Source organism: Aedes albopictus, chromosome 2 (assembly GCF_035046485.1).
Source record: "Aedes albopictus strain Foshan chromosome 2, AalbF5, whole genome shotgun sequence".
NCBI classification, from domain to species: domain Eukaryota; kingdom Metazoa; phylum Arthropoda; class Insecta; order Diptera; family Culicidae; genus Aedes; species Aedes albopictus.
Window position 1 is genome coordinate 95,810,242 of NC_085137.1, and position 23,321 is coordinate 95,833,562.

At 38.4% G+C, this 23,321-nt stretch overlaps 2 protein-coding genes across 5 annotated transcripts in view; one reads left to right on the plus strand and one right to left on the minus strand.

The window, feature by feature from the left end:
* The window catches only part of LOC115254981 (RING finger and CHY zinc finger domain-containing protein 1), a 102,523-nt gene that overhangs the window by 7,334 nt on the left and 71,868 nt on the right, over nucleotides 1-23,321 (minus strand). The gene's annotated exons all lie outside the window — the stretch shown is intronic.
* Nucleotides 13,803-23,321, plus strand: part of LOC115254982 (arrestin domain-containing protein 3-like) — a 59,378-nt gene continuing 49,859 nt past the window's right edge. For 2 of the 3 annotated variants that reach the window (XM_062850082.1, XM_062850084.1), the window contains exon 1: nucleotides 13,803-14,357. The gene's annotated coding sequence lies outside the window, so the exon portion shown is untranslated. Of the gene's footprint in view, nucleotides 14,435-23,321 lie in introns of all 3 variants that reach the window. The other variant, XM_062850079.1, reaches the window with a different exon arrangement.

The window sequence follows — 23,321 nt, forward strand, 5'->3', positions numbered from 1 at the left end:
AAGCCAAAAAGCAACATTTGGCACGTATGTGAACAGCAACTTAATTATAAGCTTAACAAACGTCAGCCGTTTTTGTTTGTTCGATTTGCCCTTACTAGCTTTAATATAAGCTGAAGAAGAACTTTTTTCAACGCGTTAAAAAGCTTATGTTCCACAGTTGCCGAAAGCTTATTATTGTGGTCCACATAAGTTGAACAAATGCTTTTGATGTTTAATACTTCAGCTATTGTGGAAACATTCAATAATGGTTTACAGTAAGCTGTATAAATGGATTTATTGTTTATTTGTTCGATTATCACTTTTCGATTGAACAACAGATCAAAGTGATTATAATAAAGCAGTACTGGAACGTTCCTCATTATTAAATATGTATTGATGTTTGTTGCACACCAATGCGAAGTATTCGAAATTTGTCAATTTTCATAGCAATTTCAAAGTTGTAGTCATCTTGTTTTAATAAATATTTACAACCTTTCAAAAATTTGAAGATTGATCTTTCACAGCTTTGTGAAGATGTATCACTCTCAGCGAGCATCTTGCCAATTTCAGGATGGCGTAGTCGGTAAGGCATGCGACGGGTGATTGGGAGATCGCGAGTTCAAATACCAAGTTGAGAAATTTTTAGAAGAGCTTGTGTGTTAGAAATTCGTTTAGACGCGACAAATGAACATGATTAAACTATAATTGAGTGTAGAATTAGCAACTAGTTAAAATACACAAAAATAAAAACAAAAAAAAATGAACTATAATTGCACCTCGCACTTCAATTTGCTATTGTTTTCGCAGCATGTTATTATAGCTGAATACAAGTTTAATATGAGGCTGATGTAGCACAGATAACTTCCTACTGTAAAGCCTGTATCGCGCTTGCTGAAAAGAATGCTGGATAACTTCTCCACTTTTGTTTGAACAACGCCTGATTACAATCTGTGATGAAACAATGTTAAACTGTAATTCTTTCAAATGTGGAATAAAAATGTCATTGCAATGTTGGTTAAATGAGTGATTGTTCCTTGGGGAGAGCACTACACTGGGTCATTACAGTAGACGTTCGATAACTGCAACATGTTTACGTTGCACCTACCGAATGAAATTCGTTAACTGCAACGACTGACAGACGTCAAATACTTGTCAGTTTGTCTGAATGTGATCTAAAGTGCATTCGAAAGTGCATCGCTATGCAACTGTCGTTTGCTTTGACATAAATTTGACGGATAGCGGTGCGATAACTGCAAAACTGTTGCACTTACCGGACTTGCAGTTAAAAAGCATTGCAGTTAAAGCGTTTGCACCGAGCGAACGTCTACTGTACCAAGATTTGGGAGGAAGAAGTATTGCCGTGTGTTCCATCTACAAAAAGGGCGACTAGTTGGATTACGGGAACTACCGCGCAATCACACTACCGAGCGCTGCCTTTAAGATACTCTCCCAAATTTTATGCCGCCGTCTATCACCGATTGCAAGAGTGTTGCAGAAATGCCACGAATACAACGTGCTAACACATCACTGGTTCATCGATTTCAAATCGGCGATGATACAATCGATCGAGAACAGCTATGGCAGATTATGCACGAATACGGCTACGCGTGAGATGTGCGTAATTCAAGTGCAGTATATCAGTATCACTCTCGAGTCCCTCCGAATATCGTAGAGGGCTACGGTTAGAGCAAGGTGATTGTTAAGTGCCCACACAATGCATACGTTTGCGTGTGCGTGACAGTAGTTTGACACATTTCCCATGGGAAAACTGTCAAAAAACGCAAACCTCGACGGAACGGACGCTATGTGTTCCAGGCTTTAGAGTGACTGGAAGGGAGAGTGGCGTTATGTTCCAATTTTGACAGGTCTCCTGCTCGTTTGGATCGGGAATTTGTATGGAGATGACAGATAATCGCTGTTCCAATTTTGACATTTACGCCACTCTACCTTCCAGTCACTCTAGTGATTGTCTTTCGTGCTTGCTGTTTAAGGAGAAACTTCAGGGGATACAAATATGGCTGCCACAAAGACCGACTTGAACCCCTACTCACGGTTTCAAGAGCACCAATCTTGAAAATTCGTAATCAAATGCGCTTGATTTGGAAAAGCTGCCTCTTTTTGCAAGTGAGCAATGCCAGGATTAACAAGTGCGGCTTCGTTCGACGCTTCACTCGTCAGATTTGTGCATCTAAAGTTTGTAAGCAAAATTTCTTGATGTTTCACCTTAACATCGCTTTAGAAGATGTAATAAGGAAAGCGGGGATGAACACGAGTGGTACGATTTTCACGAAGTCCATTCAGTTGTCTGGTTTCGTTGATGATTTTGATATTATAGCATGTAAATTTGAGACGATGATCTGACATCCGACTAATGAATGTAGTCAGGCTAATCGGATTAGTCATTAATGTGACGTACAAAGGGCTCTAGGGAGGATTCAACGCGCCCACCACCCCGAATCTCTATGAATGAAATCGATACGGTTGAGGGATTCGAGTACTGGTGACCACTGGCAACGACCAGAGACACATTTTGGTAGGAAATCGACCCTACTTTGGACTCCGTAGAACTCTACGATCGAACCAAGTTCGCCGTCGCACAAAGTTACCAATCTACAAAATGCTGATCAGATCGGTGATATATAATGCAATGCTTGTATTTTTTAAGATTTTAGAATACTTAGAATATCATGTACTCTACTCACAAAGACTCAAAGCCATCTTCAATTTATACAATCACCAGCGATCGATTCCATGTTATACATACCTCATCTGTAACTAATTCACACGCTTCAGCAACACAGTATGCTTCATACAGAACCAACATAAAAATAAAAAATATCATCAAGTCCCTGTGTAACATCACACTACTGGGAATCCTATTGAAACGGTATACACTTAGAAACATGGAATACATCTGTGAAAAGTTTGAGCGCTATAATAATTTCGAAAACGTATAGAGTTTATCAATCAATACCTGACTTATAATCAGAACAGCAATCAATGTAAAAACCGTTAAAATCTGAAGACTTAAATGTTTGTTCAATTTTGAGGCCAAAGTTATTATTTGGCTTCGTATCATCATAATTCGCTGTAGCTGAATGGAATATTTCGAAGAGCACTTTCCAAAGCGTATAATTTGAAGCTCGCGAGCAATTTTGCAGTGTAGGTTGTTCAACATGTTATTAACCAGCTCTAAATAGCGATACACGTAAAGCACTTCCAGGAAATACCACGAAGCAAGGTTCACAATCAAAGCTTTTGGGTACATTGTTGAAAATATGTCAAACATTATCCAAACTGCACTTTCGTTTTCAAATTTATGCAAGATTATCAACATAATCGAGACTATCATCAAACAAACGCCAATTATCACCACTTTCAATGCCTTTAGATTCACTTTTCGATATAAATCCATGGAAGTACAATTAACAGATTTCTGGATGAGCATGAAATCATCGAAAAGCTCCTCAGATTTACGCCTTGTTATGTATCTTCTGATAGTTCCAAATAACATAACATTAATTAACAACGAAGCTTCAATCGCGCTTACAACCTTCGCCACCATGCTTTGGTCGTCGCTGTTGTTGAACAACACATCAGAAGATTTATAGTGGATAATCATGATGATCGATATCGCAATACTGTAAAAGGCAAAACTTTTCGAAGTGTAAACTTTGTTTCTTGAGCTGTCGTAAACTTGGACCGTGAATCCTAAAAGCACTGATAAGACGTAAAATGATAGAAGGACCAGTCGAACTAAATGATAACTTTCCACGCGTCTGAACGATTTTCCGATTAGCATTATGGGAAAACGCGTACTCATCGATTAAGCTTGGTGTTTGCAAGTGAGTGGCATATGGGGTATTGCCACTAATCGCTTGATGAATTAATAATTGAACCGTTGTTGATTGACACAGTTTCCTGAATCAACAAAAAACAAATGCCTTCCGCTTACATTTATTAATCTTGTAGAAAAATAAAGATTATATACTGTGGGGCAATTCTACAAATAAAGAGCGTTGAATAATTGAACATGTTATTGCTTACATGCTTACAAAAAAACAACAGAATAAACATTCAGTAAAACACTACCAAGTCACTAGAAAGTGGAAACGCAGAGAAATAAATGTAAGTAAAAGTGTTATTAAAAACAAATATTATTAGTCACACGATTGTGACATCAAATATTGTATCAAGAAACTACACTGAAATAAATTTTGTTGTGAAAACTACCGATTCCATAGTAAATATACTAATTGTACCTATGATTCTCAACCATGTTCTCAACCGACAAAAATGTCCAGTTAATTCCACTAAAACACTGTCAATTTGACTACACTGAACGGCGGCTTGCAGTAATGACAAGCATAAAAATGTTTTTAAATTTACCATGGCAAAACATGATCATCGACCCACCAACGTTTCTTGTGCGTGTTTTGTTTCTTCTCACATCAACCGGTTCGATAGCCGAGTGGTAGCGTGCGAGCCTGGTGATGTCAAGATTCTTGGTTCGAATCCGGTTGCCAACAGAAACTTTTTTTAATTGAAAATCGAGTCCATGGTAAAATTGAAAACATAATTCTGTTGAATTAAAACGAAACTCAGTCTGCACAAATTTAGTGGCGTTGTGTATTTAAATTGACCCTCAGAATAGTAATTTTCACTGCAAGCCGCCGTTCAGTGTAGCGATGCAGTTAACATTACCAAAAGTAATCTTAATTTAACAGCTGAGCCTTGTATTTTTAAACACACTGTGTTGTAAAATACGTGTCCAGGAAAAATTGACAATGTTTTGCTGTTGAGGTGACTTCGCTTCAAGTTAAATGTACTGCAACAGATTTTCTTGTCGGTTGAGAATCATAGGTACGGTTAGTAATTTTACTATGGATTCGGTAATTTCCACAACAAAATTTATGTCAGTGTATGTTCATAATTTTCAGGACAATAAGACAAATGAGTAAAATGTATAAACCATACATACCTCCTCCCTAACTAACTCACAGGCATTAGCTATACTGAATGCTTCATACAGGACAAGAGCCAAACAGAAAATTGAAGATAAACTTTTTTGTTGAGTTTCATCAACTGTGGTTTGAGTTATGCGATGAAATATGTGGAAAACGCCATACATCTGTAAATTAAAGCGAAACATTACGTTTCTAAGAACATCCATAAGAAAGTTTACCTGTTTACCTGATTGAGAGTCAACAATGAAATTAAAGTAAAAACCGTTAGCATTTGGAGGTTGTGGTGATTGTTTATTTTAAAAGCTAAAGCGATAATTTGCTTGCGCATCTTCATTATTCGATGGAGTTTCCAAGAAGGATTTTCGATGTGCTTTTCTGAATTACGAGCTACTTCCTGATACAACTCAGACAACATGAGATTCATAATTTCAAAGTAGCGATGTACGTACAACACTTCTAGGTAGTACCATGAGGCAAGATTAACTATCATCGCCTTTGGATACATCAACGTAAACAGGTCAAACGCTTCTGGTAAAGTAGTAGCGATTCTTGCTTCCAGCATTATTAAAATTATGAACAACGCAGAGCCTGTCGTCACCACTTTCAGTACTTTTTTGTTAGCAGCACTGTAAACTTCTACAGATGAATATCCAATAGCTTTTTGAATGTTCACAAAATCATCGAAAATCTGTCCTAACACTTGTCGTGATGTGTAACGACGAACCGTACCCAGCGCCATAATGTTGAGCAGCAAAAAAGCTTCCACCCCATTGACTCCTGACTCCACTATACTTAGTTCACTATTTGTATTCAATACGTTACCAGGAGTGACGTGCTTGACTATCAGAACAATCGAAATACCAGCACTGTAGAGAGCAAATATCTTCGAGGTATAAATTTTGTTTTTGGAGCTGTCGTAAACTTGAGCGATAAAACCCAAAAGTACGGACTGGATGTAGAAAAATAATAGTGCAAAGCGCACGAGTCTATAACTATCCAGACGAGTTAATGGTTTTCCGATTGCCATAACTTGCTACTGTGTGTTGGCTTTCTGCCTCACAATTTTGTAATGAATGGCACTAATCTGAATTTGGGAATCATACTTTCTGCCGGTGGGATCAATGCTGTACTGTGACATTGATTGACAGAAATGCCACCAAATTGATGTGACAACATAGTGAACATGGTACAGTTAAGTCTTCTACAAGGCAATTCTGTTTACTCGTCCACTGAAATTTGAAGCTGTTTTTTGAACTGTTTCAAGTTGATTTTTTAAGTTTCTAATAAGATCGCATGATGATTCTGATACCATGATCAATATGAGTTCGCGGACCTCATTACACTAAAGACGTCAGCTTCACTTGATACAAGAGAAATTGAGGTGAGTGTAATATGGCTGGCATCGTTTTACAGGAGACTTTACTGTACATTTTTATTCATCTGTAATCTAACGTATCATAATATTGGCGTATTTCCATTAATTCATACAATCTTGCTCCAGGAACAGATAGAGGGAAGTCAGATTTAACAGTTAATTGTAAAAGATTGTTTGAATAATTGGAAATGCACCTAGGGGCGGCAGAAGAAGCTCCCCAAGTAACAATTCAAAACCGTTGATAAGCATGCCAGTTTAACAAATGTTCTATAAAAGCGCCAATAGTTGAACAAGCATATGTGTTGATCAAAGTAGCGAATAAGCATTTCAAACAGTGAAAATAGCACCTTTGTTCATCATATAATTGGTAATTGAATAACAAATTGAACAAAAGTTTAAGGAAAGTTGTTTAGAAATGTCAACCAATTGCCTAAGAGGTTTGTAATAATGTTAGAACACAGGCTGTTTCCAACGCATCGGATGCCGCTATTCCACATATGATTAACAGTGGAATAAAAAGCTTAAACGTAGTTTAACAAAACTTGCTTAATCAGTTTTTTCAGCTGCTGATTAGTAATGTAACAGTATCACTTAATTGTCATTGTTCGCCATGTTTACATTTGTCTACGCGGTTGCTGATTACAAGAATTGATCATTACACATGAGCCTTGCTGCAACAGCACATAATTATATTTCACTATTTAAAACATTACAACTCACCTATTCACCAAAAGCCTCGTCAAAAGCAGCGAAACCACGGAAAACACCGTTGAACGGCAACTGAAGAGTCTACTGTAGCCGACATCGATGAGTAGTTCTCCCACCATTTCGTTTCTACGCCATAACATGAATCGAACGTCAAATATCGAATCCTTTCAATCTTGGTCGGGCTGAGGATCCACTTAATGTCGGGAGATTTACACTTGGGTACAAGGTTTTTTTCATTCCGGCATTATTAAGAGTCAAAAACTACACTCAGTTTACTTGTTTAGGTGTTGAAACTAAAATATGTTTGAACCGCAGCAAATTTAATAAACAACACCGTTGGCTACATAGCAGATTATACAGCTACTGTTAAGCTCCAGTAGCGCCGCTGATGAATAAGCGTTGTGGCAATGATTAAACAAACATTGATCAGATAGTTGAATAAAGATACTTAAGTGATGTTTATGCAACGCATAAACGGAAACGTATTCGACTCAATCTTTAAATACTGCTTTGATTCTTCCAATTCATGTGATCCAGATTGGAGAAAAACAGATGCAGACGGCAGCGAATCAGAAGGTCCCGAGTTCGAGTCTTGCCATGGTTGTGAGTTGTTTCATAAAAAATGTAATTGAAATGCATTTCAGTAGCTTATATGAAGATTTATCAATGGAAATATGAAAAATGTGAATGATTAATTTATTTTTCCAATTTTTTTTTTTACATTCATATTTAAGAAACGCTTACGAAGCATTTGTTCCATCACATCCTTAAATATAAATAATTTTAATTACCATGTTTTGATTGTATTGCAGTGGAATGATCGTCGTAGAAAGTTTGTTATTATGACCCTAGCGGCTAGTTTGCTATAATGGTTTGAATGACCTTTATTAGACGTTTATACAAAAAAGCATCAAACAACTTCATTTAATAAACGTTGAAGAAAGGTTTCTGATATTGTTTGAAAAAAGTGAATATTTTAGCGTTGAACAGCAGCTGTATAACCGAGGTACGATAATTGAATAAACATTAATTTCACAATGCTTATAAAGCGGTAGTAGTTGAACAGATTCTCCACTTCTGGGCTAACAAGAGTTGAAAAACAGTTTAATTTGATCTAAATCAAATATAACTCGACTTATTGTTTAACAACACTGCTTTGAGAAACCTTTCTTAAATTGAAAATTGTTTCTTGGGTCCGTCCTTTTTACATGTTGGTCTATATATCTATACGGTTTCTTAAGGTGAAACATCAAAAAATCCCGTTGCAATTTTGCATACAAACTTTAGAGGCACAAATGAACGAAGCATCGAACCAAGCCGCACTTTGCTCACTTGCAAAAAGAAGCAGCTTTTCCAAATCGAGAGCATTTGTTTACGAATTTCCAAGATTGGTGCTCTTGAAATCGTGAGTAACGGGCCAGGTCGGCCATTGTGGCAGCCATGTTTGTATTCTCTGAAGTTTCTCCTTAACAGACGCGTGAACCGTGGCGATATTCAGTTTCTTCAGGTTTCTCATAAAACAACTACCATGCGTCTCCATTCATACTCTCACAGAGACAAATCAGTGGTAGACCAAGATAATTCAAAATAGCCGTTCTCAAACTATGTTTGTTTCGAATGTTGAACAGATTTATTCTGTTGCTGAACAATATTTATATTCACATCGTAGGGTAATTCAGATATTTTGAACAGACCGTTACGCGTATATATTTTGGACACTTCCATTTGATTTTGCCGTAAATCCAAAATTTATACGCGTAACGGTCTGTCTAAATTACCTGAATCACCCAGTGCAATGATACAAACTCTCTGATGGCGGAAGTTATATACTATGATGCATCTTGCGGAAGCCAAATGCATCTTTTGGGTGTGTCGCCCCTCGGTCTTAACCGTCCTCCATTGGACTACATCAAGAGATCATCCGAATACTAATTATGTTCCCCATGATGGTGGAAGTGCTCATAGAACTGAGAAGCCGAGAAGCAGGCTTTGTCCCAGTGGGTACGGTACGCCAAGAAGAAAAAAATAAGCTTTTTTCACGACTCAACCAACATATGAAAAGCTAGATCTTGCTCTCAAGATCACTCAAAATGAACAGTACCTAAGAATTACATGTGTTGGAAAATGTATATGATGCCGTCTATAATCGAATAAACTTTTTGGAAAATGTGTTCTAATTACAAAACAATGCCATTATGTTTAAGAATTCTATCCATTGTTTAGTGAAATTCAAAATGTTTTACTAACCTGTTTGCATAAGTGATCGCATCTCCTCAAAATCTCTGTTATTTGTAAAAACTGGAGCGCACAACACGATAAACCCAACATGTAAGAAATTACTTCGGACCTTTCAATGCGAAATCCTTCCAGGATAACCATACTCAGAATGATGTATACAAGCGTCGATAAGCTCAAAAATATTTGCAACAGTTGTGACAAAAAAGGTAGTTCAAAAACGATGTTTATATCATTCGATACACAAAGAAATTGATGGCATAAAACAGATAATCTCTGTAACTTTTTGGCATCTGGTTCTGATTTTACCAATTCTTTCTCCAATGATAAATTTATACTACCGAAAAACGTATCATACACGTACAATACAACATGGAAAATCTGAATCACACAAAAGTTTCCGAACGTGCTATAAATGTAGCTGAAAATGTTGAAAACTGCCGTAAATGTTACCATATCCAAAGACATGACACCATCGGCAACAATAAAGAAAAAGAATGTTATGTCCATTATGGTGCTGTATAAAAGTGGGTAAAGAAGGATGTCTTGTATTGAAATAGACATACGCAAATGTTTGAAGACATTGCTCAAGTCAGTGAATATCTTCATAGCACTGTTCCAGCGCAATAAAAAATAACAATTCGAAACAATTACACGGCCACATTCGAAAACCTGTAGCACAACCAACGTAATTCGTTTCACCGAATCAGCATCGTAAACTTTTTCGTAATATTTAATGGAAACGATTGCACGAAGGATTGGCACAACCAGCCCGAGTAAAACGCCGTACCGCTGACACCACTTGAACGAGTTCAGTTTCCCGGACGAGATGTCGATATGAAACGGGAAAATACCGAGAATGTAAACTTTTATCCACTGATAGTAGAGTAAAATATTGAACAGAGCCATGGTCGAAGGAGATCATAGTTATTACTGTGGGAGTGGAAATTAATATGATGCTGCTTTTGCATTCAGCGTTGCTGCCTAGCACGTCATAGGGTAACGGTCGAATTTTGGACCCCTAGAGGACATTACTTTGAATGTAAGCTTAAATACAACAGATTCAGAGGGTGTTACACATAATGATGATGTTGATATGACCGTAAAAGCCTCCACTGTCCGTCAAAAATATCCACAAGGTTATTTCTGGCTGAAAATTTGATGAAAATAACTGATTTTTGAAGCATCAGTTTTCACTGTTTTGGACACCCCAATGTATTTTGGACCCTCTTAAGTATATATTTTGGACACTCGGTATTTAAACCCGCTTGAAACTATTTTCGAAGAATCTGCAACTTGGATATGATGCATCACATCCTAATTACTTAATTGACAAAGGCTGATTAGACGAACTTTACGAATTTAATGCGCTAGAATGATAAACGTTTTTGTTTACATATGCAAGTTTCCCCAGCACCATTTTCTCTTTTCGTAAACAAGCCGCGACAATCGCACAGATGACGAGATTAACAAAACATAATTTCAAGGCAAATAAAGATATGTCCAGTGAGGAAATGATTGCTGCTCGTACAGGATAATCTAATTTAGCGAATGATTCTAAAAACTATTGTCATCTCTTCATCAAATCTGTGAAAGTTATGATAATACGGTCCAGGGGGTCAAAAATATATGGGGGTCCAAATTATATTGGTTACCCTAGATGGTCTTCGTATAATATTCATGAATGTTTTCGAACCGTTTCACTTTGTCACCCCAAATCGGTGAAATTGACACGCTTAGAATCAAATGTGGTCAATGTAAAAACAATACATAGTATCACACAAAACATATAGGGGCACGGTCAATTTAACTTGTGTACGAACCCAAGGAAACACAAAGAACATCATCAAAATGATTTGATAAAAAGTAAAAGTATGAGTGAATACTGACGGTTTTGTAATTATGTGATTGACCTTAGGAAAATTATAGAACAAAAAAAAAACAAAGACATGCTGAATCCCACCTCTTACTCTATTGCATTAGGCGCCGTCCACAAATTACGTAATGCTTTAGGGGGAGAGGGGCGAGTATGGCCGAGCGTTATGGTTCACACAAAATTTGCAAAATTTTGATACAAAAAAGTGTTACGGAGAAGGAAGGGGGTAAAAAATTGTCAATTTTAGCGTTACAATATATAGACTGTTTCAGAAATTATAAATAGGGTAGGTGTACCAATTATGGCTGTAGTACTAATTATGGCAATATTTATTATTATTATTATTATTATTATTATTATTATTATTATTATTATTATTATTATTATTATTATTATTATTATTGGAAGAAAAACAGTTTTATTTCATATTTCAACAAAAAAAAATACGGGGTCATCGTCATAGAAATGAATAACCTATTCATTTTTGATAGCATATGAAGCCTTTCATGAACAAAATTATAGGATATTCTACGGATTCAAAGCATTTCAAAATGTTGCGCCATGTATACGTTGCCCGCGCGCATAATGATTTGGTGAGTAACATGCAGTACTAAATTAAGGATTTGTAATTTTAATGTAAAAAGTAAGTCATCCAATAATCGACGAAAGAATGTGCAGGTTGAGGATCAACGGCCGATTCTTAAACTTCAGCATAATAAACGTGCACAGCCCTCACTCCGGAAGCACTTATGATGACAAAGACGCATTTTACGCGCAGCTCAAACGCGAGTACGACCGCAGCCCAGACCACGACGTCAAGATCATCATAGGACACCTAAACGCTCCGGTAGGCCAAGAGGAGGAATTCAGACCGACGATTGGAAAGTTCAGCGCCCACCAGCTGACTAACAAAAAAGGGTCTACGCCTCATCGATTTCGCCGCCTCCAAGAATATGGCCATTCGTAGTACCTTATTCCAGCACAGCCTCCCGTATCGTTACACCTGGAGATCACCACAACAAACGGAATCGCAAATCGACCACGTTCTGATTGATGGACCGCACTTCCTCCGACATTATCGACATTATCATGGCGCAAACATCGACTCTGATCACTATCTTGTTGGACTGCGCCCAAAACTCTCCGTTATTAACAATGTACAGTACCGGCGGCCGCCCCGGTACGATCTAGAGCGACTGAAGCAACCGGATGTCGCCACCGCCGACGCGCAGAATCTCGAGGCAGCGTTGCCGGACGAGAGTGTACTCCATGTGGCCCCTCTAGAGGACTGCTGGAGCACAGTCAAAGCAGCCATCAACAACGCAGCTGAGAGCACTATCGGGTACGTAGAACGGAGTCGACTAAACGATTGGTTCGACGAGGAGTGCAGAGCGGTTCTGGAGGAGAAGGGCGCAGCGCGGGCGGTAATGCTGCAGCATGGAACCCGACAGAATGTGGAGCGATATAGACAGAAGCGGAAGCAGCAGAGCCGTCTCTTCCGGGAGAAAAAGGGCCGCCTGTAAGAAGCGGAGTGCGAGGAAATGGATCTGCTGTGCCGTTCACATGAAACATGTAAGTTCTACCAGAAGCTCAACGCATCCCGCAAAGGCTACGTACCGCAAGCCGAAATCTGCAGGGATAAGGACGGGAGCCTCCTGACGGACAAACGTGAGGTGATCGAATGGTGGGAGCATCACTTCAACGAGCACCTAAATGGCGAAGAGAATATAGGCGCGGGGGATCAAGGCAGCGGAGGAATGTTGGTGCAGCAGAGGACAGGAACGAACCATCTCTAACGTTGAGGGAAGTTAAGGATGCCATTCACCAGCTCAAAAACAACAAAGCGGCTGGACGGTATCGCAGCAGAACTCATCAATATGGGCCCGGAAAAGTTGGTCACCTGTCTACACCAGTTAGTAGTCAAGATCTGGGAAACCGAACAGCTACCGGAGGAGTGGAAGGAAGGGATAATCTGTCCCACCCACAAGAAATATGACAAGTTAATGTGTGAGAACTTTCGAGTGATCACCTTTTTGAATGCCGCCTACAAAGTGCTATCCCAGATCATCTTCCGTCTTCTTTCACCTAAAGTAAATGAGTTCGTGGGAAATTACCAAGCCGGTTTCATCGACGGCCAGTCGACAGCGGACCAGATCTTCACCGTACGGCAAATCCTCCAGAAATGCCGTGAAGTGAATACCAGGTCACAATGCACCATCTGATCATCGGCTTCAAGGCGTCATACAACAGCATCGAACCCACAGAGCTATGGAAAATCATGGACGAGAACAGCTTTTCCGGTAAGCTGGTCAGACAGATAAAAGCAACGATGGACGGTGTACAAAACAGCATAAGAATTTCGGGTGAACTATCCAGTTTATCCAGTCGACGGGGATTGCGACAAGGTGATGGACTTTCTTGCCTACAATTCAACGTCGCCCTGAAAGATGTATAGCGACGAGCCGGGCTCAACAACGGGGGGGCTGCGTAGCCGTTAACCAGCAGTCACAGAGTAACATTCACGGTGTACGGTTATCACGAGGTTTATGTTTATCACAAGGTTTGACAAACGTGAAGTACAATACAACAGAGAATGTGTGTTATTCTTATACGAATGCACACGGAATAATCGGAATAATCCAATATTGAAATATCGAAGATTTCCACAGCGAAAATCTGGCAACCCATTCGCCGAAGAAGGTGGGTGGCTGTGATCCTGTTTGTTTCGCACCGGCCGAACGTGCCTCTACCACGTGGAGTGAATCATCATCGTCGTCATCATCACCAACCCCACAACGTCACCAGTTTTCAGTTTGTGTACATCCTCCGGTGTGAACAGACGTGTTCTATTCGAACGGATCTTTGGTTTCCTGGAAGGGCCATGGAGCCACGCGCACGCGTTTACTCAGAAGTCTGCATATAACCATCGATACAAGCCATATGAGTATCACATCCAGCCAACCAGTGCCAGTGTTGTGAAAAGTGAACGAACGTAAAAAAGGCGCAATTTATCCTTTTGTGTTGTGTCACCATCGCGATGGATGCTAAAGCTAACGACAAATCAGCTACTCTCGAGTGTTTGACATCCTTGTGGAATAGAACGCGTGGCGAAGGCTGTACGGCGAATATGTGTTTGGGTTGAAGAGCGATGTCCTCTTGCTGCAGCAACAGTTGCTTTAAGCGATTATTCTACATCGTGGGCTGAAATTAACACCTGGTCAGTGGTCACTATCCGATGGACAGCGAGGCGTGGAAATCGTGCATGATAGGAATACGAAGTTCATTATTTTGTGTGTTGGTATATATTTTGTAATTGTGAGCTAATGTACCGTATCCTGGGATCAGTGAAATATAAGAACGTTATTTTGGATTAAAACGAATCAACTGGATGCTCTGCAGTGAAAAGTGAAAATCAATGTAGGGAATCGCGCTACTTGGGCGGTGGCTTCTATATTCGTCTGTTTTCCACTATAACTCAGTCAATCTTGAACCAATTGACACAATTCTTGGAATGCGGTGAGATAGGTATAGTATCTACCCGTGTACAAAATTTCAAGTCAATCGGTTCAAAATTGACCGAGTTACAGTGGAAAACAGACGAAAATAACAGACGAAGAAAACCACCGCCCAAGTAGCGCGATACCCTAATACGCACAGCACCCCAATCCCGAACCATTTGGAATGAAAACCACGAGGGATAGAAGCGGGAAAAATGTTCACATCCTAATTTAACTTTCCCCATTTCGTGGCGGGGTATTATTAGCATAATTGAAATTGTGATTCAGAAAAAAAAATGTACACTGAAATATTCTTACACTTTCGATGGGGAGCATCCCTTCAACCAGGAATGCCTCTTACTTCTCTGACCCGCATGTCTTCATTTTAAATATTCCTTAAACGTTGACGATTTTGTATGCGGATACATTTATTATTTAAAAAAAACCGATTTAATCCACCTATGGTGAACAGAACTCTTCTTACACTTATTAAAATTATTGTTGTATTATTTGTATTTAACATATTTATTTTGTGTAATTGACCAATTGAAAATATTGTGGATTTGGCATCTAGTGGATTGGTTTCCAAAATAGCTGCATGGATCATGGACTAAACTACCAGAAATGCCAGATACCTAATATTGTATGGAATGTTTAAAAAATAGCTTACATATTCTGGAATATTGTATCTTTTGTTAACTGCCAAAAGATTTGAATCGATTAACAAATGGGTAAGAAAATCAGCGAGATACACGTTGTCTAATATCTCTTAATCAGTCGATTAAATTAGCTCCGAAGTACTTGGTATTGATGGTTATGGTGTAGAAAGGACAAAAATGATATATCTACTAAGTTAATCAGTTTTGGCATTAGCTAGTTATTTTGGCTGTCCGGTTCTTACATTTTTCCCACAATATATAAATTCGAAGCTTTCATTTAACATAAGGACTGTTCAATTTATAAAACGGACAACTTTACAAGGCTATAAAAAGAAGACGCGTAGTTCAAATTTAACCACCCTTGTTTCGTTGTTCAGTACATCATCTTTCATTATAGTAATGATTTTTGAATCGCATAAAAATAGTTTTATTTCATAGAAAATCGGCCAGATGTTAAATGAGGTGAATTATACGATTGCTGAAAATTGAAAATATGCACAAAATTACTGTTCACATATGGTATATCGTTTTGATTATCAAAAAAGTATGTGCCATGCTGCAGCAGCATGAGTAATAAATATTCTGGCGAAGTTTAAACTCAATTGGTAAATTAGTTGTTGAAATATTAAAGTCTCAAGTGAGATTCGATTTTTTGATTAAAATTTCATTGTAAAGCAAAAAGGGCATGAACATATTCAATAAACAATTTTTTTATACATCCTGTCGAAAGTAGGAATAATGTGGTTTCAATTGCAGAAAATTGCTTCGTAATAGCATTGCTGGTTTGGTTACTGTATGCCATTATAGGCACAGTAATCAAAACAATTTCGTTCTTTGAAGGTTCTTCCAAATAACAATGCAACCTAATGCAAATTTTACATAACAATGATTTTGAAAATATAATATTTTACATCCGATTGTTATTGAATAAGGTGAACAATACCATGGGATCAACTTTGTTGAAAATAAATAGTAACAAGATTCGCTAGAGTCGAAAATCGGCATCAATGGAGCAAAAAGTATGCATTTTTTTACTATGACCATCTTTATGGATTACATTTTTGATGAAGAATGCAATTAAAAGTATTTTTTTCTTCTGTATCATCCAGAAATTAGTATTCTACTGCTCTGGACAAATTTTAAGCCGAATCCGTTGTGCTATTGCATCACAGGACTTAAATGAATATTTTTTAATAATTTCTTTGTAAACAAGGCAATTTACTGTATCAAGCTGGAGGTTGCTTGGTGCGTTATTACTTACCAACCATTGAGCATTACCTTTAGTAGAATAGTAAAAGATTCCAATACATTAAAAATTTCATGAAAATATACATGTTTAGTATGTGGAAAGTTATAACGAATTTTGAGAAATTGGTTTTTATTGATGTTTTACGAAAACCGCTTCAGTTAGACAAAAAAGGACATTTTTGCCTAACCTTGTATTTTTACTACATTTGAGAATAACTACAGAAAGTTATGCAAAAAACTGATAATGATTTTATTGAAAAAAATAAAAGGTATCGCATAAGCAAGTTGTCCGTTTTATAAATTGAACAGTCCTTATTGTTAGTTTTCATAAAAATCTTGTGTATTTGTAATTTGTTATTTATAACTTTGTTGCAAACAATAACCTGCTAGTATACACTTTGTATGAGGTCAGCATTATTTATTGAAAAATAATTTCCCATAGACTGGTCGAAAACTAATGCAAGATAACAAGTGAATATAATAATAAAAACTAATTTATTGAAATACTCTTCGTAAGATATCTCAGTAATCAAATGTCGAATCAAAATAAAATTTCAGGGCCTTATACAAGGATATTGTAGCTTTCATTTGGTGCTTAGAGAACCCAAATCAGTTGACAGACGGCTAAGATATTTAGTATGGTACCCTTGGTCAAAAATCTCTCAAAAAGTTAACCTGTATTACTCCCAAGTACCGTAAACCGGGGTCAAATTGATCAGCGGGGTGAAATTGATCAATCGAGGACTAGATTGTTACTCCATTCTAGCAACTTATATACGTCGTTATGATCATAAAGTTCTTACCTCATTCAGTTCATGGATGCCTAGAGATGAGTGATGACTTTTGAATTTAAAAAAAAAAAGTTAATCTTACATTATTTTTTTAAGGTTTTTCAATGTGTTCTTTAAATAGAACAAACCGTTGGTACTAAACAATCGTTTGCCATCAGTATTATCTGTGAAGTTTCTGTGTTCACATTTTTATGGAACCTTTATAATGGTGTAATGTAGCTATTCTAGGCAAGAATCAGTTATTAAACTGTTAGAATTTGTTTAAAAAGTAATTTAATGTGGCTGAACTCGCTTATTTCATAGAAAATTGCCTACCTTCAGCCGTTTAAATGTCAATATCAAAAGTTAATTTAGTTTTTCACAGCCAAATTCCCAAGTTGTAAGAGTCTTGATGCGCTATTGGTGTTCAGAAGGTCTAAATTAAGGGGAAATGGCAATTTAAAATTTTAACTGATGTTTATTTGTATGCCGATCAATTTCACCCCAAAGTGGTATTTTAAATTTTCGTGAATAAGAAGTTATTTAACTTTATGTTAAAATTTGTTGATCCATAATTGTGTCACGTAGTTTCGTAGAGGTCCATCCAGTACTGATTTTTCAGAAATTCATTTTCCAATATTTGAATTGGTACTCAAGTTAACAGCAAAAGTTGTTTTAAAGTGATCAATTTAACCCCGGTTTACGGTACTCTTTGAGTGTTTTTGAACATATAATAAATCTCAATGTAACGGGCGATTAAGAGATTACCAGCTCAATTAGTGAATTACAAATGCGTTCTGGTAGCAAAAAAGCGAAACATGATCAATGAAATTGTATCTGCATGCCAAATGGTTGGTTTTCGTTTTATAAATTTAATATGGCGCTTACATAACACAGCTTTCATAAGCTAGTAAACTCTGTATCGCGTTTAGAACCAATAACTTTCCCACTTTTGTTCTAATAACTCTGAAATACAGGTTGTTACACCGTTTGATTGCTTTGACATTCATGCAAACAACTGAGGGACAAATTGAGATTTGAGTTGCGAAAAGAAATCCACGTGCACCGGTGGGAATCAAACCCACGACTCCTAATTCGCTAGACGGGCGCTTCTTTCCTCCAAACTATGGAGCCACTTGACTATCTCCATCCCCTAAAGACACAGAACAGAACTCGATCCCACAAGTGCACATAGTTTGTTCCCTTTCACAATCCAAATCTCTTTCGAATGGAAGTGAACGACAACTCAAACATAATTCCTGTTTCGTTCTGACATTCATCTCATGCTTAACATATTGCACACAACAAGGACATGTTGATGTTTATTAAATTCTATCCGAAGGAGATTTGGACTATGAAAAGGAACAAACCTTGCGTGCATTAATGGAATCGAGTTCAGTTCTGTGCCATCAGGGCCCCGTAGCATAGAATAAAGAAGCGCCCGTCTAGCGAATTGGTAGTTATGGGTTCGATTCCTACCGGAGCAGGTGAATTTCTTTTCGAACTTCACATCTCAATTTGTGCATGAAAGACGTGATTCTGTTGTGTGCATGAATGTCCAAGCTATCGTTGTAATTTCCACTTGGCTTGGTTAGCCTAACCAAAAATCGAGAAATTGTCACACATGTTGTGGTCTCCAGTTAGCCTAGTTAATAATGCTTCGGATCGCCAATCCGGAGACGGCGGGTTCGTTTCCCGTTCTGGTCGGCACAGTGGGATTAATGTTCTCAATTTTGCTTATTTGTTTAATCACATATTTATTCGTCAAAGTCAAACGTAACAAACTTTTCTCGACTTCTCTGGGCATAGTGTATCATTGTCCTTACCACACAATATACAAATTCATGGAATGGCCATGCAAAGAGTGCCCTTCAATTAACAACTTGAAAGTACTCAAAGAACACTAAGTTGAAGATAGGCAGGCCAAGTTCTGGTGGGAACGTAGATCCACAAAGAAGAAGAAGTTGTGATTGAATTAATCTAAATGTTATTTCATATGATTGTTCAATAAAAATGTCTTCAGTGAATGCGTGTCATTTGAATGCATGATTATTCCTTCAGAAGGATAGGCGAAGATCATGCTTGTGGCGACTTATGTTGAAGACCGCGGAGAACCAAAGGGCATTAATGTCCAAAGGAACTGGAGAGTACAATATCTGTTTGAACGTATGCAAACTTTAATACTACTGAATCTATCACATAGCTTGCTCCGGTATACCTTATGTGATTAAATTGAGGAAAAAGTAAAACAAACTTGAATATAACAACGCAGTCTAGCAACATAAATAATTAATAATAAATGGAGCAATCATTTTGAGGGCACCGCAGATTGATTGGTGCTCACGCAGTCAATCACACAATCACACGCGACACTTCACATTTATTTAATGTTCATTCAATGAGAGACAAAATAAATCAAGCAACAAATTTCAATAAAGAGGAAAATTTCCAGGTACGTTGGCGCGGAATCTACCCGAATCAAAATCAATCATCATTATTTTTCCATTCGGATGCATTTGCGGAATAGCTCTCTCACACCCACCACAGACAGTGTTGTCTCTTGCAATGACCGTCGTATTCAAATTAATTAAAATGAGGTTCGCACCAGAAAAAAAAATACTACATTGAAAAGCTACAACCGAATAGACTGACAACGTCGTGCTTCTTCTTCAGCTAAGGTATCCAAAGAACTGTGACAAGAAACGATTTTGAATAGGGCAACCACCTACAATTTGGAAGGCTCATCTGCAGTGATGTGGAAATGATAGCGGTGGGAAAATGGCGCGGTGCTGGCTTTTATGGCGAAATGTGCTGGAAATGATTTCACCAACAGGTCGAGCCGTCAAAAACAATTACCGTGAGGTCGCCATTCACCGCTCATTTAACGGCATTTTCGTAAAGTATATGACATTAAAAATCGACGTTTGCGAATATTGCACTTTAATTTACGTTAACAATTCAACAATTATGTTGTTATTATAGAAAAAATATAAAACGATTGGAAAATATGTTTACAACCGAAAAAATAAAAATTCAAATGTGTTATCTCTTGGCTCCTATTACCGCTCATGCATCCATTCACCGCTCATAATGGATCCATTCACCGCTCACTGGATTATTTTTTCATGGAATCACAGAAACTATTCATTTATAAAAACAAAATAACTTTTATTTACCAAAGTATTGATAATTCATGGCGTTCAGTTCATCCTGTTTTGTCAAAATGGAATCTTTAATGGGTTTTACCTGTTGGATATTTCTTCCGCTGTTTGCCCTGAACAGTTCCCATGTTGTCCTGCAGCGCAGTGTGAGAAATACATTTTGAGAACGTGATTTCAGGTACATCCATATAAAAACTTGGTGAAATGAAAGTTTTTTAATGTGGCAGCATGTTACATTCACTTTTGTTACGATACTTTACTAACATTTGATCATTTTTGTATGATTGACCCAAAATGAGCGGTGAATGGGGCATGGGCGGTGAATGGCGACCTCACGGTAAGTTATGGAAAAAATATATGGAAAATATATAAGGGAAAGAGGGCATAACGCCCCGGCTAAGCATATGTGGTCATAAACCTCAAATGATATTTATTTTAAGGTCATATTCTGCCTCGGAGAGCAGTTTACTCCATTACCTAAAAGACTTCAACTTTTGGTCCGCCTACCCACAAAATTTCCCATTCAAATAAACAATTCAAAAAAGTGTTACTTTTTAGGTGCCGGAAAACTGCAGGAGGCAAAACGCCTTTTTGGGTGAGGCAAAACGCCCGCTGGCATTTCCCGCTTTGACTTGTTGTGATACACCAAGGGGCTCCATCGAACTCTTCCCAGCAGCAAATGAAGGAGTTGGGAGGCGCGTGGTAATTGTATGGGTTGATTCCATATAATCAGCGCGCAATGTCTTAATTTCTGTGCGCTGCAAATTAGGGAATCTTTCCTAATGTGGAAAATCGTTGTTTTTCACGCTTTTCTTTCGACAATAGCAGCCGTTCTTGGACTTAACCTGATCAGTTTGAGTTCTAGTTTGATTGCATCTAACGAAAACCTCCACAATATGATGAAATCGCGTGAAGGCGTTTTGCCCCCGCGGGGCGTTATGCCCGCAGTTCCCCTACAGCATCCATCTCAAGCAAAGTGTTCCCATTTTCGTCCTATCGGAATCAAAGTTTATAAGCGCTATTTGTTTGTTTTTTTTTGTTTGTATTTCTCGATAAAAATGAGGATGCACGATAACAAAAAGAACGGAAACAATCGGTGCTTAAATCGTCTGTTTTTGGAATATAATGAACATCATATAGACATGGCATAGACTGAAGAATGGTACTCATATGTATCAATAGAAATCAAAGAAACAATCCTTTGAGGCATAGCTGTAGGAGTCCAGGAAGGAATTCCTGGTAAAATGTTTAGAGGAATCGTTGACGGACACCCAGGAGAAATCATGGGAGCAAACCCGTGAGAAATCCTGAAGGAATGCCTAAATGAATCTCAAGAGGAATAACATGGTGTCGAATGCAATCCCGGGGAAAATCGCTGAGGGAATCTTCGGAGAATGCCAGAAGAACCCTTGTAAAGAACACTGCTGGAAACCCAGGAGACATTTTAAAGAAATCGAATTGATGTTCGATCGATTCGATCTTTTCGATCAAAAATGAATGCCAAACTGGGAATCGAGAAGCTGCTCAATGCTAGAACGAGAAGACCTATTGAAATACGTTGCAGATTCCTGCATCCTGGCTGAAATCACGACTGTTTGGATATCTGGAGACCGGAAAGCTCGAGCAACGAATTCATTGCTGGTCGAGAAGCGACAACATCCCTTGATCTACTCTACGACGTTAACTCAAGAACGGCCACAGAAATCTGGGAGCGGCTCAAGGCTCAACATCAAAAGACGACTATGTGTTCAAAAGTGGCCCTGATTTGTCAAGTTTGCGACAAAAAGCTGACGGAAGGTGGCGACATTGCAGCTCACATCTACGACCTGGAGAAACTGTTCTCAAAGCTTCAAAGTGCCGGGAAGGATTTAGGAGAGGACGTCCAAGTAGCGATTTTATTGCGAAGTTTACCGATGTCCTACGAGCATGTGCGGACGGCATTGCTAGTTCAACGCCATGAAGAAATGGACGTGCCACAAATGCGAAAAACGAGGACACAAGAAGAAGGAATGCTGTGCCAATCAAGACTCGAAATTCGGAAGGAAGAATCGAAAAACCGTATGCTTTCGTTCTGGAGATCAGAAGAAAGAGTGGATTGTGAATTCCGAAGCCTCTTCGCGTGTTTGCTGCGACCGGAGATTCTTCGATACTATCAAGCCAAATATGGGTCAAAGTGTATTCCTTGCAAATGAAAAAGAAGCGAATGTTCAAGGTGAGAGAGAGAAGAAGACTTCGGAAGTACCGAGCCTGACACATACTGACGTGTGTGGCTCGATGGAAACCAAGTCGCTGAGCGGATTCAGGTACTTCAGTGAAAATCTGCAAGTAAGTAATTCCGATGAATAAAAACCGGTTGGATCAAGTCGGAGATCGAAGCGTGTCAACAAAGGTATGCCCACTCTGCATTACCAAGAAGTAAGTACAGTTGCTGTGCATTTGATGGACGAACATCGCAACTACAATGTGGGAAGCAAATGAAGGCATGCAACAAATGAATATATGAAGCCAGCAAATGATACATGAAGCCACCCACTGGATTGAAGGTAGATCCAAATCACGTTTGTCGGCTGAACAAAAGTATTTACGCACTCAATCAAGCAGAAAGAGTGTGAAACAAGACATTGGACAATGAGACGCGAAAGATGGACTTCCTGCCCTGTCAACCGGATCCGTGTTTGTACAAGAGGGAGCGCAACGGAGCAACCAATTTCATTGATGTGCATTTAGATTACATGGTGATATCCTGTAAGAATGAAGCAGTATTCCAAAAGATTATGTCCGTGTTGAAGAAGAAATTCAAACTGTCGTTGCTGGGAAACCTTACACAAAAATATTTGCAAGATTTG